The sequence below is a fragment of the Balaenoptera ricei genome, chromosome 5, assembly GCF_028023285.1.
Source record: "Balaenoptera ricei isolate mBalRic1 chromosome 5, mBalRic1.hap2, whole genome shotgun sequence".
NCBI lineage: Eukaryota > Metazoa > Chordata > Mammalia > Artiodactyla > Balaenopteridae > Balaenoptera > Balaenoptera ricei.
This window is the reverse complement of record NC_082643.1, coordinates 137,471,218-137,487,628: the sequence shown is the minus strand read 5'-3', so window position 1 is coordinate 137,487,628 and position 16,411 is coordinate 137,471,218. Positions and strand designations below refer to the sequence as shown.

The 16,411-nt window shown below is 38.8% G+C and overlaps 1 pseudogene; it reads right to left on the bottom strand.

Annotated features, from left to right (window-relative positions):
* Positions 1–6,694: 6,694 nt before the first annotated feature.
* LOC132366297 (ferritin light chain-like) lies at positions 6,695–8,195 on the bottom strand (annotated as a pseudogene).
* Positions 8,196–16,411: the final 8,216 nt, after the last annotated feature.

Below are 16,411 nucleotides of genomic sequence, written 5' to 3'. Positions count from 1 at the left end.
ACAGGAAGCTAGGCAATATTCTCTCCATTTCTCATCTCTGTCTCTGTGTGACTATCATACTTCTATTCTTCCCTGTACTGGCCTTCGCTACACAATGCCTGAGTTTATACATCTCTTCCAATCAAGAGAAAAACTCAGACGAAGAATCAAATCTTTTAGTCACAATTACAGGTAACAAATTTCAACCCCAAGCAGAAACCAGTCATGGCTCTCAGGTTCCTGCATAACTGAATGGGTGAATGGTTTTGAGGAAGCAGAATTCCTGGAGATTTTAGTAACTATAAAAGGCTTCTTCTAGACACACACACACACATTCTATAAAGCATGAATCATTCAAGAAATTGGAAAGAATAGAAAGAGTGAAATGTAGCCAGGAATAAGATAAAAATAACTAATGTTTAACAAATACATATTATGTGCCTTTAGCACTGTTCTAAGCACTAACTGTATACTAACTCATTTAATCCTCATGGCAACTTTAGGAGGTCCTCCCAATTAGGAAGAAACAGAGGCAAGTTGGAATCAAGTCCAAAGCATCAAAAGTCACATGGTAAGTGCCCGGAACATTTCAGATATCTTTAAATAAAAGCATTTAAAAATTATTCCTATTCTCCAACCACTAAATGTTTTATTTTCAGTTTGTTCCTAAGTATTGAATTTTCTTTGCTTACTGGGCAAAAGCAGAAGAAAACTCCATTGGTAGGAGGACTGATGATGGGTATTACTGGTTCTTTGGGATACCCATGGGATACTGATGTTCACTTGGATGATGGTTTATCCAGCTGTGGGGAGATGTTAAGAGTGGAAGTGTAATTTGCCAGGTTCTCTCACCACTGGAAAATCCTGCCAATAGTAAGGCAATTCACCTCAAATTACAGGCCTCACTTCCACAATCCTGCCCTAAGGCCATAGCTAGTAAAAAACGATTTTACTTCTAATTGACAATTCTACGTTCCTTTTGGTTTCTTGCTTTCAGAACTTTTTCTTAGGAGGGGTGAAGGGGTGAGCAGTGGATAGAATGACAGGGAAATTTGGATGGATTACCAATTTTAATTGAAAATTTTAACAGACACAAGACATGAAGTTTAGAATGTTTGAAAATCATAATTATATTTAATTAATTATATATATATTATGTTTATATATAAAGTTACATACGTATATGTTTAATATCCAATAAGCAAATATTATTTTTGAGCGTCCATGGACCATCCACCAAAACTGAGTCTCTACTGGGACTCAGTGAAAACCCACCAAATCTCAAGGAATCAATATCTTGGAGATTATGACAATAATGTAGTAAAATTAGAAAATAATAATAAAAAGATAGCTTTAAAAGGTCTGTATATCTGTAATATTAAAAAGAGACTGTAAGAAACTCTTACGTAAAAATAGTTTACAGAGAACTACATGATAATGAAGAGCAAAAACAAGCCAGGAATTTTAGGTGACAGGTAAAGCATTCTAAGAGGGAAATTTGGAAGGCAAGAAGAATGGAGATGCAGATGTAGGGGGAAAATAATAACAATAATAACAGCACAACAGCAACAAAACCAGGAGAGAGACCACACAGGTTGATCAAGATGAAGGATCATGAACTGAGAAACCGCTTACTAGTATTTTTAAAAGACAATAGTTTTGAATAAATTAACTGCAACAATGCAATAAGAATGTGTTCCATTCAAATCGGTTTTTAGAATGGAAGGGGGGTTATTTTACAGGAAATTAAATTGATATTGAGGAGCTGTGATAGAAATGCAGGTACCAATGAAATAATTGTCAATGCATGTTGTAAGTTACCACAAATTTCTTAGTTATTTATGCATCTGAGATCCGTAGAAGAGAGAGTAAAAAATAAAGAAGAATAAGGATGGTTAGTTTACCATGTTAGCAAGAGAAGTCCATCTCACCCATGGATTACTGCAATCCTCTGCTTCATTCCAGGGAGTTCAGTCCTGTTTTCTAGATTTCAGAGAAAAATGAAGCATAGAACAAACTTTCTCACTTCTCAGCTTGCCTGGCAGAATGTTTGACCTAATAATCTGAAGTTTCCAGGTAGTATAATTTTCAAATACCAATATCACATGAATCATAAGATATTCTCCACAATTTACAATTAACTCTATAGTAAATGAAGCAATGAAAAGAAGCCTTGAGATGGGCTTATTAACCTTTCAGCTATATAATAAGATAAACATGGCAATGGGAGATCATTCCAGAGACTTTCATTTGAGTTCCAATATGAATATGGATTTTAAATTACTGCTTATCCTATAAAATCTTTTTTCTTCATTGACCAAATATGAGTCTTATCTGCAACATATCAATGCAAAGGTAATTTATACTTTTAAACTGGAAATATACCATTGCAACCCTGGTCTGCTTTATGCAACATTTGCTATCTTAGATGGATTTTCCAGTTTTTAAATAACAGAATAAGTTGTGATGTTTTAAAACATGCATTAAAATTTTGTTCACTGGTGACATATGTTTCTATCACAGTTCCTCAGTATTATTCCAATTTGCTGTTAAATTTGTCCCTTCCCTTTGTTTTAAACTGATCTTTTTATAGATGTACAATATTATGTAGTTTAATTGAATAATTTAATTCATTCAACAAATAAAAAGCAACTACTACATGCCAGGTTGAAGGTTGTGTGCTCAAAGATAAAGCACTGTTTTTCCTAAGTAATTAACAGTCTGGTGAAAAAGAGACCCATAAACAGACATAAGACAGTATTATAAAGGCCAGATAGAGACATGCATGGTGCCTTATGGGAGCATTTAATAGTAACATCTAATCCTACCTAAGGAGAACAGAGATGAGATCCTGGAGGGTGATTAATAAACTGGGCATTAAAGGCTAGCCAGGCAAAGGGTTATGGGAGGGTTGGGATTGTGGAAAGCATTCCAGCTTGTGGGTGCAACGTGTGTAATGCCGCGGAGGAAGAAATGGTACAGAGCGCACAGGGACCATTATCGAGTCCAAGCTTGCGCTGCCCACCACATGACAGGCCAATAAATCAAAAGACAAATTGTTGGGGAAAGGAATAGCGACTTTATTTGGAAAGCCAGCAGACCGAGAAGGTGGTGGACCAGTGTCCCAAAGAATCATCTTACCCGAGTTAGCATGCAGGCTTCTTTTCTAGTAAAAGGGGAGGGAGTGTTGCAGGTTGTGGCACACTTCTTGCTGCAGGAATCCTTTGTTCTTGCAGCCGTCCATGTGGGGCCGGTCACAAGGTTCCTATAAAGCTCCAGCAAGACAGATGTTGTTCTCTGTTCTGCAACTTTGTATCTCTATATGAATGGAAAAGTGTTATTCCTTTAAAGATCAGAGCCTTGAGAATGGGCTATCCTGTATATTTCAGGCTTTAGGCAACATTCTTGTATAAAAGGTGCAGAGCCAGCATGGCTAAGCACAGGCAACAGAGCACAAGTGTAAGGGATAGGGCTAAAGGAACAGATCCAATATGGAGTCAGGTTTGTTGTTCTCCGTTACAGGACCTCAAGTCCTCAAGTGGTGTTTGTGGCAGGTATAAAGGCATAAAGCTGGAGAAGTAGGCAAAGGCCAGGTCATTTGGGATCACATAGGCCTTGGTGAGCAATCTTTATATGATTCCTTGGGGCGTAAGCAAGGGGCAGCTTTCACAAAACCCTATAGTGAGTAGACACTAGATTCTAGAGGACCGGTGTGTAAGAAGGGTCACAATAAAAAGGTGGTGACAGTGTTCTAGACAAGACGTGACAAGAACCAAACCAGGGCTGTGGACATAGAGACTGAGATGAGGGATGTATTGGTTTCCTATTGCTGCTATAAGAAGTTACTACATAGTTAATGGCTTAAAACAACACAAATGTGTTACCTTACAGTCGTGGAGGTCAGAAGTCTGAAATGGGTTTTATAAGGCTAAACTCAAGGTGTCAGCAAAGCTGTGTTCCTTCTGGTTGCTTTAGGGGAGAATCTGTTTCTTTGCCTTTTCCAGATTTCCTGCATTCCTTGTTTCATTGCCTCTTCCTTGCATCATTCTGACCTCTGTTTTTGTCATCACATCTCCGACTGTGACCCTCCTGTCTCCCTCTTATAATGACTGTGATCCCATTGGGGTTGGCTCACCGAGATAATACTATCCTGTGTCATTATCCTCACCCCCAAATCCTTAACTGAATCACATCTACAAAGTCCCTTTTGCCATGTAAGGTAATATATCCACCGGTTTGAGGGATAAGGATGGAAACATCTTTGACGGGTCGTTATTCTGTCTACCACACAGGACAAGTTGAAAAAATATTTAGGAGGACTTGGTAATTTACGAAGATGGTGTGGGATGAGTGAAAGAGAAAGTAAAACATGCCCAGCTGTTTAACAGGCTGACTTTAAGAAAAGAGGTGTCATCAATGGCGATGAAGTATGCTGGAGGAGAAACCGTTCAGGTGTGAGGGTTATCATTCAGGTGTGAGGTGAGGAGCACGTAGAGATGGGGGTGCCTGTGGAACGTCAAGCCGACAGGAGACGTCTAGCTATCCAGCAGGTATGTTGCTATCTGAACCTGAAGCATGGATGAAAAACTGTGTTGGAAGTTTAGATTTGGATGTTTCCAGCCTTTAGGGAGCAGAGTTGAAGCCGTGTTGGATGAAAACACATGGGGAGAAATTGAGAGCGGGGAGAGCAACAGGAAACCGGCATTAGGGATGTTTGGAAGAGCAGCCCTCACCGTTGACCAAGGAGGATTTGTCAGAAAATTGGTAAAGGGAATATTTCAAGAGCCAAGGCAGCAGAGCAGTGGTTTTTACACGGTGCTGCTCAAAGCCCCGCTAGGGATTACTGTATTTCACAGTAGCAGAGAGGAGTGAATAAATGGGACTCCACACTGCTCACCAAAATCAGAGTGACTGTGCTTTCATTTGAGTCATAGCTTCACATTTTTTCCATAGGGTTTTATTTAAATAAGGGGCTTTTTAATAAAATTGTATTTAAAATATGAAAATCTCTAGAGTAGAGAAGTTGGGGTAGAGTGAATGATGAACATCACATGGTTGCTTGGCTAGAGCATAGGGTGAATGTAGCCAAAAACCATACAGCTGTGATTGCGTTTATCAATCTGTGTAATTAACAACTCGTGTTGTCGGTTCCCTATGTTCTCATATAGCATCTTGTACATAGCTTGATCGTGGCTCTTTGCATATTCCATTTTCATTTTTGTTTTAACTTCTCTGTATCCCCCTCTAGATTATGAATACACTAAGGATCTCCCCAGTGGCTTTCATCTTTGTATTGCAAGTGTAAAAAAATGCAGAAAAATGTATTCCCTAGACTTCATCATAAGGAGAAATTTTGCCTGTATTTAGGTAAAGAGAGAGACCTCAAAAGCATGCTTAAATAAAATATGATGCCTACTAAACTGCTTTGTGGGAGAAAGAGAGATAGATTGTTTTGTTCCTGAGGAGAAAGGAGAGGAAAAGGAAGAATGAACGAAGAATAAAAAGAAAGACGGCAAAGAGAAGGCAGGAGATCTTAAGATGCAACTCCAGTCCATAAATTGTCAATAATGTTTCTACGCTTATAAATCCTATCCTTTAAATTAATAACTGATAAAGGTTATGAATTTTGGGCTGAGCTAACATAGAGCAAAACAGAGACAGTGTGTATAGAGGAGGTATTTGGCAAAAGAGCCATGGAAATGTAATATCTGGGAATTTGAAGAGATCACAAAGAGGCTTTGAACTTTAACTGGCAAACAAAAGGTTTTTGAAATAGAATATTTTAGACCAGTGCTACCCAACAGAAACATAATGTGAATCACAAAAGACAAGCCACATAGGTAATTTTCAGTGTTCTTGTAGTCACATTAAAAAAGTAAAAATAAGTAGTAGAATTAATTTTAATAATATGTTTTATTTGACAAAATATATCCAAACTATTTTCATATAAGCATGTAATTAACATAAAAATGATTAATGTACTGTGTCACATTCCTTTTTTGATACTAAGTCTTCAAAAATTGGTGCACATTTTGTACTTACAGTACATTTGAATTTGAACTAGTCACATTCAAGAACTCCATATGTGGCTAGTGGCTTCTATATTGGACATCAAAACTCTAGATTTCCATAGTCCAGGTAACCTGCAGCTGATAGTAAGATTTCATTTTCAGTGCTCCCCTGGGATTGTTGAACTTGGACCAAATATGGAACTACATCTTGGATAATGCTTAACCAGTAATACATTCTCACCATAGCTGCCTAACTGTTGGATGCATATAAGTTAGGACTCAACAGAGTACCAGTGAACACAGTTTCTTGAGTAGGAAGAAAATGGTTAAGCGTCAGGTCTTCAAGGCATTCTCTTCCTTTACCTGGAAAATGCCTCCAAGAAAGAACGAAGGTGACCCAGTCAATCTTCTTATACACATTCTAATTACAGAACTCCTGGAAAAAGCACTAATGCATTCAGTAGTGGGAGAGTCTTTTATCTATGGAATACTTTGAGCCGATGCACCTGGTCTGTCCATGATTGCTTATGATAGTCTGTGGATTGCAGGGGGCGGGGAATGAAATCTATGGATGTGTGGCCATGGCCTTCTAGGAAATGTTATGAAAGCTATTTGGTATAAAATGAAGGAATTTCAGGATTAAAACAGATCCCTTCTGTGTAGGTACTGTAGTCACATACATTGTTAGTGATCTCCTACATTCATCAGGGCCGGAAGGTATTGATGTGACAAGAAAGCACCAGGGCATCTGCACTAGGGATTCCAGGTTTCTCTTTGCTTTGCCTGTTCCATGGATTAATTTAAAACTCAAAATTATTACTAAAGTTTGAAACTCTGGTTCAAGTGAGTCTGGTTTGATATTTCAGTCCTTGGCATTTTTTCGTTAAGAGATTAGAATATTTAACGTGAAGAAAATGAGGTCTGGAAAGATACACTTAATGACTCGGTTGCCAATATAGCCCTGATAATTAAGCAGGTACTCGAATGCTTGGCAAAGATTACTTGATCTAGAGTGGTGCTGTTCTAGATGGTAGCCCCTAGCCATATGTGACTATTTAAACTTTAATTAATTAAAATTAAAGTTCAGGTCCTTACTTGCATTAGCTACACTTAAAATGTTCAGTAGTCACATATGGCTAGTAGCTATTCTATGGACCAGATGAATATTGAACATTTCCTTCATTGCAGAAAGTTCTGTTGAACAACCTTGCTCTATACATTAGAGATTTTATTGGGAAATCGAACGTCACAGACTAGAGAGAGACTTGGGTTTGAGTCAGAACATTTCAATAAAATAGGACAGAAATGTCAGGCATGCAACTGTATTTATGACTATATGACTATATGACTATATGACTATATTTAATGGCCAGCACTTACTCCAAATGAGTTAAAGCGTATTATTGTGTAAGCATTTATTTTCCCTGCTTTCCTGCCTTGGTAAAACATCTCCCTGTTTCTCCACTGCTTTTCTATTCTCTTGTAAGTTTAAATCACAGTATGTAACTAGGAAAAGAATTTGCTTAGGTCTTTTTTTTTTTTTCCTGCTAAAAGCTTTATTGTTTCCATTTGGTCCAAGGCTTGGGCGAGGGCTCCAGGGTAGTTAAAAAGCTGCCTAGTGGCTGCAGAGAGGGGCTTCGGGCAGAAACCCTGGCACCAGAGGGGCTCCTCAAAGGCTCCTAGCTGTCCTTGAGGCTGTCTTTCCAAGTGATGCTCGCCCAGCCCGGCCTGGGGACCAGCCGGCCTGCGCAGGTCGGTCAGGTGGTTGCCATGTTCTGGATAAGTTTCACCTGCTGCTCCAGGAAGCGGCTCTCCCGGAAGTCACAGAGGCGGGGTCTGCAGGCGGAACCCACGGCGTGCAGCTCCGAAAGGGCCGAGTTCGGGTCCTTCTCCGTGAGCGTGGCGGCTTCCACAGCACCCTGTGTTTCACCCCACTCATCTTGGGGCGGCTTCTGCACATCCTGGAAGAGAGCGCAGCCGCCGCGCTGGTTTTGCATTTTCAAGAGACGCTGGACGCCCTCTCGCTTCTCCTCGGCCATTTCGCGGAAAGGAAAAGTGGTCCAGGCCGGCCGGAGCCACATGGTCGTGGTCGAAATAGAAGCCCGGAGAGAGGTAGGTGTAGGGGGCCCGGAGATGCCTGTTGACCAGGCGGTTGATGACAGCCTGCACCTCAGTGGAATAATTCTGATGAATCTGGGAGCTCATGGTTGATCGGTAATAAGGAGTTAAGATCAAAACATGGTGTTGGCAGGTCCTGGTGGCCGAGGGTAGATGAGTGGCTGATTCGGAAGGTTGAGACTGGGAAAAAGGTTGGAGGGTGGGCAGAGACTGAAGCAAGGGGCGTCCCTGGGTCTGGTGCATCTAAACACTGTTGAAGCAGGAGACAGATCTGTAGGACCATCGAGTGCACTGCCGCTTAGGTCTTGAGAGGTGAAGGAGAGTGGAGAAGAGGAGAGAGTTTTAATGGGGGAGAGACGGGGAACTAGAGAGAAGGGAGAAGGCTGTACATTCTGCCATATAATTCTATACTTGGGAGTATACAGTATTTTTTATTTTTTTTAAATCAGAAGCCTTTGGGGAACTTCTTTTTTTTTTTTTAAACTTTTTTTGGGGGGGTTATTTATTTATTTACTTACTTATTTACTTACTTATTTATTTATTTATTTATGGCTGTGTTGGGTCTTCGTTTCTGTGCGAGGGCTCTCTCTAGTTGCGGCAAGTGGGGGCCCCTCTTCACCGCGGTGCGCGGGCCTCTCACTATCGCGGCCTCTCCTGTTGCGGAGCACAGGCTCCAGACGCGCAGGCTCAGTAGTTGTGGCGCACGGGCTTAGTTGCTCTGCGGCATGTGGGATCTTCCCAGACCAGGGCTCGAACCCGCGCCCCCTGCATTGGCAGGCAGATTCTCAACCACTGCGCCACCAGGGAAGCCCCCGGGAGTATACAGTATTTTTAATAGCATTACTAAACTTGAGAATAGGCAGATGTGTGTGTGTGTGTATATCTTCTGTTAAAGGAACTAAGTTTCAGATACGGATGGGTATGGAAAAAAGATGACTTCAAGATAAAGTAGGGCTCTGGAATCATATCAATTGTGAGAAAGGCTTTGACTTTCCCAGTATTTTAAAATTTGCAATTCAAGCCATATATCTAGGTCCCAAAGAGACATAGGGAAGATGCATAATATTTTGATTATATCAGTACGACATGATGTCTGAGATTAAATAGATCCTCAATAAAATGGTTGAATGAATGAATTAATATCCAGTGCCAACTGCCTTTCTTGAAGCAACTTTTGTTCGTAGACAACTCTTGGGGTATGGGAGGTCAATACAGCATAATCTTTGACTTGCTTTGATTTTGCAAAGACGATGTGAATTTGGATCACTGGCAGTTCAGATTGAAGTACTCTTAGAAGCTAAAAGTAGACTAGATTGGGCTGGAGGCCCCTTAACTTTTGAAAGTCTGTAGTGTTTCTTTATTTAGATTTATTGCTACACTCAGAACTCTGAAGTAACTAAGTATACACCAATCTGAAGCACATTTCTACCTACAGAATGAATCTTGTAAATTGAAAAGGATTTTGGAGACACCATCAAGTTGAAAAAACACAAAAAGTAGGTGATATGAAGATAGTCACCTTTTTGACTCATTCTAATAAAGACAATTCTAGAAGTGCATCTCAGTTTCGATCCCAGCAAACCAGTCCTGAGATGTGGCTCTGGTGCCAAAATTGCCTTGTCTGGAAACTGGTTTAGATTCAGCATTACTGAACTGTATAAAAAAAGACTTCGTTAAGTCGGTTTTCATTCTATTTATGCCTTTGTCATTTCTTTCAGTGTTTAAGTGAAAATAACACATAAGAAATCATTGCTGAGAGGCCTAGAATTTATCCTCAATTATTTATTGTGATACTCCTCTCTCCACCCACCATTACACTCTAACATGTCAGATATCAGTTAAAGGCATGTTTAAGACTCTGTAATTCTCAGCATGGTAACTGTTTTGACTATATTTAATGGCCAGCACTTACTCCAAATGAGTTAAAGCGTATTATTGTGTAAGCATTTATTTTCCCTACTTTCCTGCCTTGGTAAAACATTTTCCTGTTTCTCCACTGCTTTTCTATTCTCTTGTAAGTTTAAATCACAGTATGTAACTAGCTAATGAATAGGATTAGATACCAGGTAGATACTTATCAACCTGAGCCAACCAGGTTGATAAACATGGGAAATTACCACCAAACTGACAAATGGATAAATGCACATACACACGTCAAACACCCTAGCCTCACATTTTTTCCACATGTTCATGACGATGTGAGACATTTCCCCTTAAACCCAGCCCCTCAACCTGGATTTCTCTCTCTTAGGGAATGGTATCACCATTCACCTCATTGCTCAAGTCAGAAATTTGGCTATCATTCTCAACTATCACCCCACTCTATCTTATCTACACATTACATTTGGTGAATTTAGAATCTAATTGTATAGCATACATGATAATTGGGGTGAAGCTTAATTCTTTTCCTTCACCCCCTGCTGGAATTATCTAGATTTTCTGCATGAATATGTGTCATCTACGGATGATTAATTGTATAGACTTTAGTTTTTCTTTCAGTCACAGACTTTTCTATTTCACACTTGAATCAGTCATGATCTTGACTTTGTAAAATCTTACTGTGTTTAATAGCTTTTAGTTATTGAATAAGAAAGGAAATAGGGATTTGGATGTATTAAAATACTGGCTTTTGCCATTTTTCTTAATTTGTCTTCTAAAGAACTTTGATGAGAGCCTGGCCATCTGTATCAAATGTAGAATAAAACTCAGAGTTAGCCTTCCTATAAGTAAATATAAATGTTTATGCAATTACCTCACCCATACAGCAGTTATTGTTAAGAAAACACTCCACCATCTTGTCAGTTACCTCTATAAGAGTCAGAGAAAAGTATGTTCATGGCACTATTTGGTTAGTTGGCTAGTTATAATTACTATATGTGTTAGCTCTCTGTCATTTACTGGAATAAATATCAAGGGAAATTAAGAGAAAATAACAGACATGTGCATATAAGGAGCTACAATCTAATACAAGGGACAGTACAAAAAGAGATTTTAAATAAGTAAAATTCATAGTCAACTAACATTATAAAATTACATATTCAAAACTTGAGTATCAAGATAATGATATTTTTTATAGTATCATTGAAATGGTATATAATAGGAGACAAATGTCAATGGCACAATAAGTAAATAAATGGGATAGAACATAAGCATTAAAAATGTTGCTTTCCAAAAATGTTTAAAACATGAGAAACGCTCACAGTATTACGTTGAGTAAAATTAATGTATGACTCAAAATCAAATACACAGTGAAAAAATTGAGTCTCTGCAGCTGCCAGAAGTTTACCTTTCACTCTTATGTAAAAAAAACAAATCTCTTTTGCAGCTCAGTTCTTACAGTTGTGTTTGCTCTACCCCTTCTTGTTGGTAGCATATATTATTATCTATCTCTCATCAGTTTGTGAAATCTTTGGCACCTGGCATGTATTCATCAGAATAGGCTATTGTGCACTACAGTAATAAACAACACACAAGTCCTATTAACTTATAACCATAAATGTTTATTTTTCTCATGTTAATATCCTTCGCTGGTTAGTGTTGACTCTGTTCCTTGTATTTCCTTTAGATCTTAGGGTAATGGAACCATCTCTAGCTGGAAGGAGAAAAGAGGCATGGCAAACCACAAATAGGCTCTTAAAAACTCTGCATCTCTTTAACTCACACCACTTCACACACATTTATTTGGCCAAAGCAAGTCTAGGTTCAACAGAGTGGGGATGTTGAAGCATCCCTCCAAGAGGGTCACTGAAAGAAGGGAAGTAGTAACATTTGATCTCACAGCAAGCAGTGACCCTCAGCTCTCATTTTGTCCACTATCTCACATTAATTAACTTTCGCCACTACTCCACTTTACTTACCCATACTCATGTCACATCCTATACTATGGTTTTGGTCTCTCAAAGGAGCTCAAACCCTATCTCCCCACAAAACCTCCTGACTCCTTATTGCAGAAGAGGTAGGAATAGTCCACTTAATGTGCTTTTAGGAGATGTGTTGCTCAAAGTCAAAGAGGCCTTATCATACACTTGAAAATGGGTAGGGGCTTTCTCTGTGCAGGGCTGGAGTGGTCTGGTACTGGCGGTAGCTGGGAGTGTCCTCTTTCTCATAGATGGTTAGACCATGTATATTTGCCCTCTCTTTCTTTTGAATTCCTTCCAACATAATCAGGTAGGATGGGTGAGTGGAATGGGGATGGGATCAGCTAACTCTTAATAAAAATTGAGGTAACTATTCTATGTCTCTTGGATATCTTGACCATTCTTCTTTCTGCAATGGTAGCCTTTACTTGCATTGAATATTCAAAATATGTGGCCATTATTTGGGCATTGGTCTAGAAACAGAAAGAAATTTTCAGTTTGGCACTTCAGCTCCAGAACTTTTCAACTTAAACACAGAGTAGTTTCTCTCTAAAGCATAATGATTTTCTCTGGGTTGTGGGACTATATACGAGTTTCTATTTCTTTTATTTTTTTAGTTTTCTATATTTTCCAAATATTTACTTTACAATAAGCACATCATTACTTTTACATTTAGAAAAAAATACAATAAACTTATTTTCAAAAACAACATAAAAATTAAGAGTCCTGCATGAGGAGAGTGACTTCAGGGAAATCAGGGATAATTCCATGTCACTTGAGAATATTTATAATATCTTGTTCATGTTTATATTTCTTATAGTTCCCAGTGTTGAAAGATGTGTGTGACCCTTATGGTGGTATTAGTTTTAGGAACACATTTATATCCAGATCTACACTAGACAAATCAACCTTTGTGTGTGTGTGCTTCTGGGCAAAGATGACCAGAGAAGGCATCCCAAGGGACAGGGACACTGCAGAAGTTCTAGGGCTTTAGACCCCTACTCCAATATATAACTCTTGTGAGTTATCCTGAACCAAAAAGACAGAGAACGTTTTAGATGGATTTTCTCCATCTAAACCATCTACGTTCTAAGAACCTAGAAGCAAAAAGTAGACCACATGTTCTATCTTGTTCTTTCCTTGCTGAAGCACGAATATGTTTAAGAATTTCTAATTTAGAGCACACCCACCAGTAAGCAAAGGAGCATGCAGGAACAAGATACAAAGCCTTGGTTGAGTGTTTGAACATTTTCTTAGGTATAGAGAAGCTTTCTGCTTTTGGATCTATTTACCTAATGTAAGATGGGGAGATTTTGAGTCAGTAGGGTTAAAGACCCGAAGAGAGACCAAAGAGAAAGGGAGAGATAGAGGAAAAGTAGAGAGAGAGACAGAGAGACAGAGAGAGACAGAGATTGACTGACTGATTTTTTTCAAGGGGTTTAGGTCATGGAACATTATTCTATGATCCCAGGAAGAAAAGGTCTGGAAAAGGTACACTCACATGCATTCACTAACAAAGTGTCCAATAAACTCTCCTAGGATCTGACCATTTCATAGCACCACCCTTTGTCTTTGTTGAAGAAAAGTGAAACTTGCTGGGAGCATTCTGAGCCAACATTTGACACCATTGCAGAAGCTAGTCACTGAATGTAGGAATGAGGAGATGGATGTTGGATGGATGAATCTTCTAATGTTTCCAATGGATTGGAGAGAGATACAGTTTTTGGCCTTTATTCATCACTATATTAAGTCTTTACCCCAACCAACTGGAAGATTGATCATCAAATTTTCATGCATATGTTTTATGAATAATATTAATAAATTCTAATGTGTAACAGATCTTCTAAGAAATATGTGTCTGGATTATCATATTAATAGTCACAAAATGGACAAAGCTAACACTTCAAATGTACAATCCTCTGTCATATTGACAGCTTTATTAACTATTATTTGCATTATTTTACAAACAGCTTTTAGGGATGTTATTGTTTACTGGAGCAGTACATTTGTATCATCATGGCTTTTCTGGCTGTTACAAAATTCCCTTTTGAGAATACCTCAGAAGATATTTCTGAATTAAAAAATTCAGGTCAAATTATGAAAATTAAAACAATCCTAAACTCAAACCTGACCATGTAAGAAACAAGTAAAGTTCAATATAAGAAGAAAAGTTAAAGCAATCTCCAATAGTTTAGGATTTTTGTATAAAAAGATAATTCTTTACCACCTTAATCCATTATTAAAGGTGACCATTCATCCTTAGTAATCAGATCAATTTGTGCTGAAAATTTAGTTCTATATGTGTGAATTGGAAGTGATCTTATTAGTGTTCTACTATATCAAGTTTGATAAAATCCCCAATCCATTTCAGTTAAGTTTCTATTGATCCACTTAAGAGATCAATCTGGACTTGTTCAATTCTTTTGTCAAGGGATTTCATCTGGCTTGAGTTTAAAGTTATGAAATAAACATGATTTAGAAATGTAAGATGGAATAAAAAAGAGTCCAGATGAGTGTTGACAGTTACTTGAACTCAAGTTTTTGCATTTGAGCATTTGATAGGGCATTGGCACTTAGAAAGGGACTAGAAAAACAATTGGACAAAGAAGACAGAGTGCCTTTCAAAGTAGTGAAGGTCGTACCTTCCCTCACTTCCACTAGTGATTAGGTTTCTGCGTCACTGAACAACGTGAAATCCATTTGTCAATAAAATGAATTTTACTTTTATTCTTTAGTATGTTTTACGTCTGTTGATACTGACTTTCATTAACTAAATGCTTCCTTCATATCTATTTTTCAGTTTCTTATTATTTTCTGCATTTTACCCTAAGTTTTCTGAGGAGAGAATGAATGGATTTTCAAATGTGTGAAGATCTTGGGGACACTGACAAGAGTTTCACCTGATAACCATTTTCCTGGCTCCTTCTTCCCTTCAGGAACAATTGTAGAAGTGGTGCTAAAAAAGAGAACTGCCCAGAAACACTTCTCTTTCATACCAATTCTCTTCTCATACTCGCAGAATAGGAGAGGATCTCCTTTTAGCAGTAAGCATCTTTAAGACCTTGTGTTCCACCTGGTAAAGAATAGGTATATAGGTATGCAGTGATTCTGCATGCATCACATTGTCAGGGAAGTTCACTGTCCTTTTCTCTTGGGGGTACCTTCTTGAGGACAAAGAGATTTGAAGGTAGAGACTCAACATATGCCAACAAGTCAGAGACTATAATTGGTGGTCACCATGGTATGTCATGCCACTGTACCCATCAGCTTTCAGTTAGGAGAACAGAGCCACTCTAAGTTCCATGGGAATAAATGATTTATTAGATTTTGTGGAAGAAATTAGACTATAGACAAATTTGGGAGCTTGCTGAGGAAGTGATGTTCTGTAAGGGTGATGTTGGAGGATTAGAGAAGCAGTTACTAAAAATCACAGAAGTGCTAGCGCAGGCAGACAAATAGAATCTTGTGGGGAAATCCAAGAAACTAAGCTCTCATGGTAGTCAAAGTGGGACCAGAAGTACACTCACTCGCTCTCCCACAGGTTCTAACAGCATCAGAAAGAGGAGGAAAAAATGATGAGGGAAAAAAAAAAAAAAAAAGGATGAGGAAGACAAGGCCGTGGGCAAGGAATCAAATAAGATGTGCCCTTTCATCACATTTTTATTTCAGTTATTGTTATTATTAAATAATTATTAAAGGTAAATTTTAAAGACCTCGTTATGGTTATTTCTCACATTTGTTGGTTTACTAGGTGAAAGGCAACAGGCTACTTAAAAAGTTTCACCCTGACATACATAGAAGATTTGGGGGTTCAACTTGTTTCATTTTACAGATGAGCATGCTGAGACCTAGAAAGTTAAAGAGATTCATTCAAAATGACAGTCAAGATAGAGTTCTGTCAGCCAACTCCTACCTCAGTGCTCTTCCTGTTATACATGACTCCTCCTTGAAGAGATATTTTGATTTAAACTGCGGTCAGGTCTCACACTTTAAAACCCTAATAAGATCACTTCTGGGACTTCCCTGGTGGCGCAGTGGTTAAGAATCCGCCTGCCAAGGCAGGGGACACAGGTTCAAACCCTTGTCCAGGAAGATCCCACATGCCGCGGAGCAACTAAGCCCGTGCGCCACAACTACTGAGCCTGTGCTCTGGAGCCCATGAGCCACAGCTACTGAGCCCACATGCTGCAACTACTGAAGCCTGTGCACCTAGAGCCCATGCTCCGCAGCAAGAGAAGCCACTGCCATGAGAAGCCTGCGCACCGCAATGAAGAGTAGCCCCCACTCGCCGCAACCAGAGAAAGCCTGCGTGCAGCAATAAGACCCAATGCAGCCAAAAATAAATAAATAAATAAATAAATAAATAAATAAATAAATAAATAAATAAAACTCTAATAAGATCACTTCTAACTCACACATATAGAACTAAGTTTTCAGCACAGATTG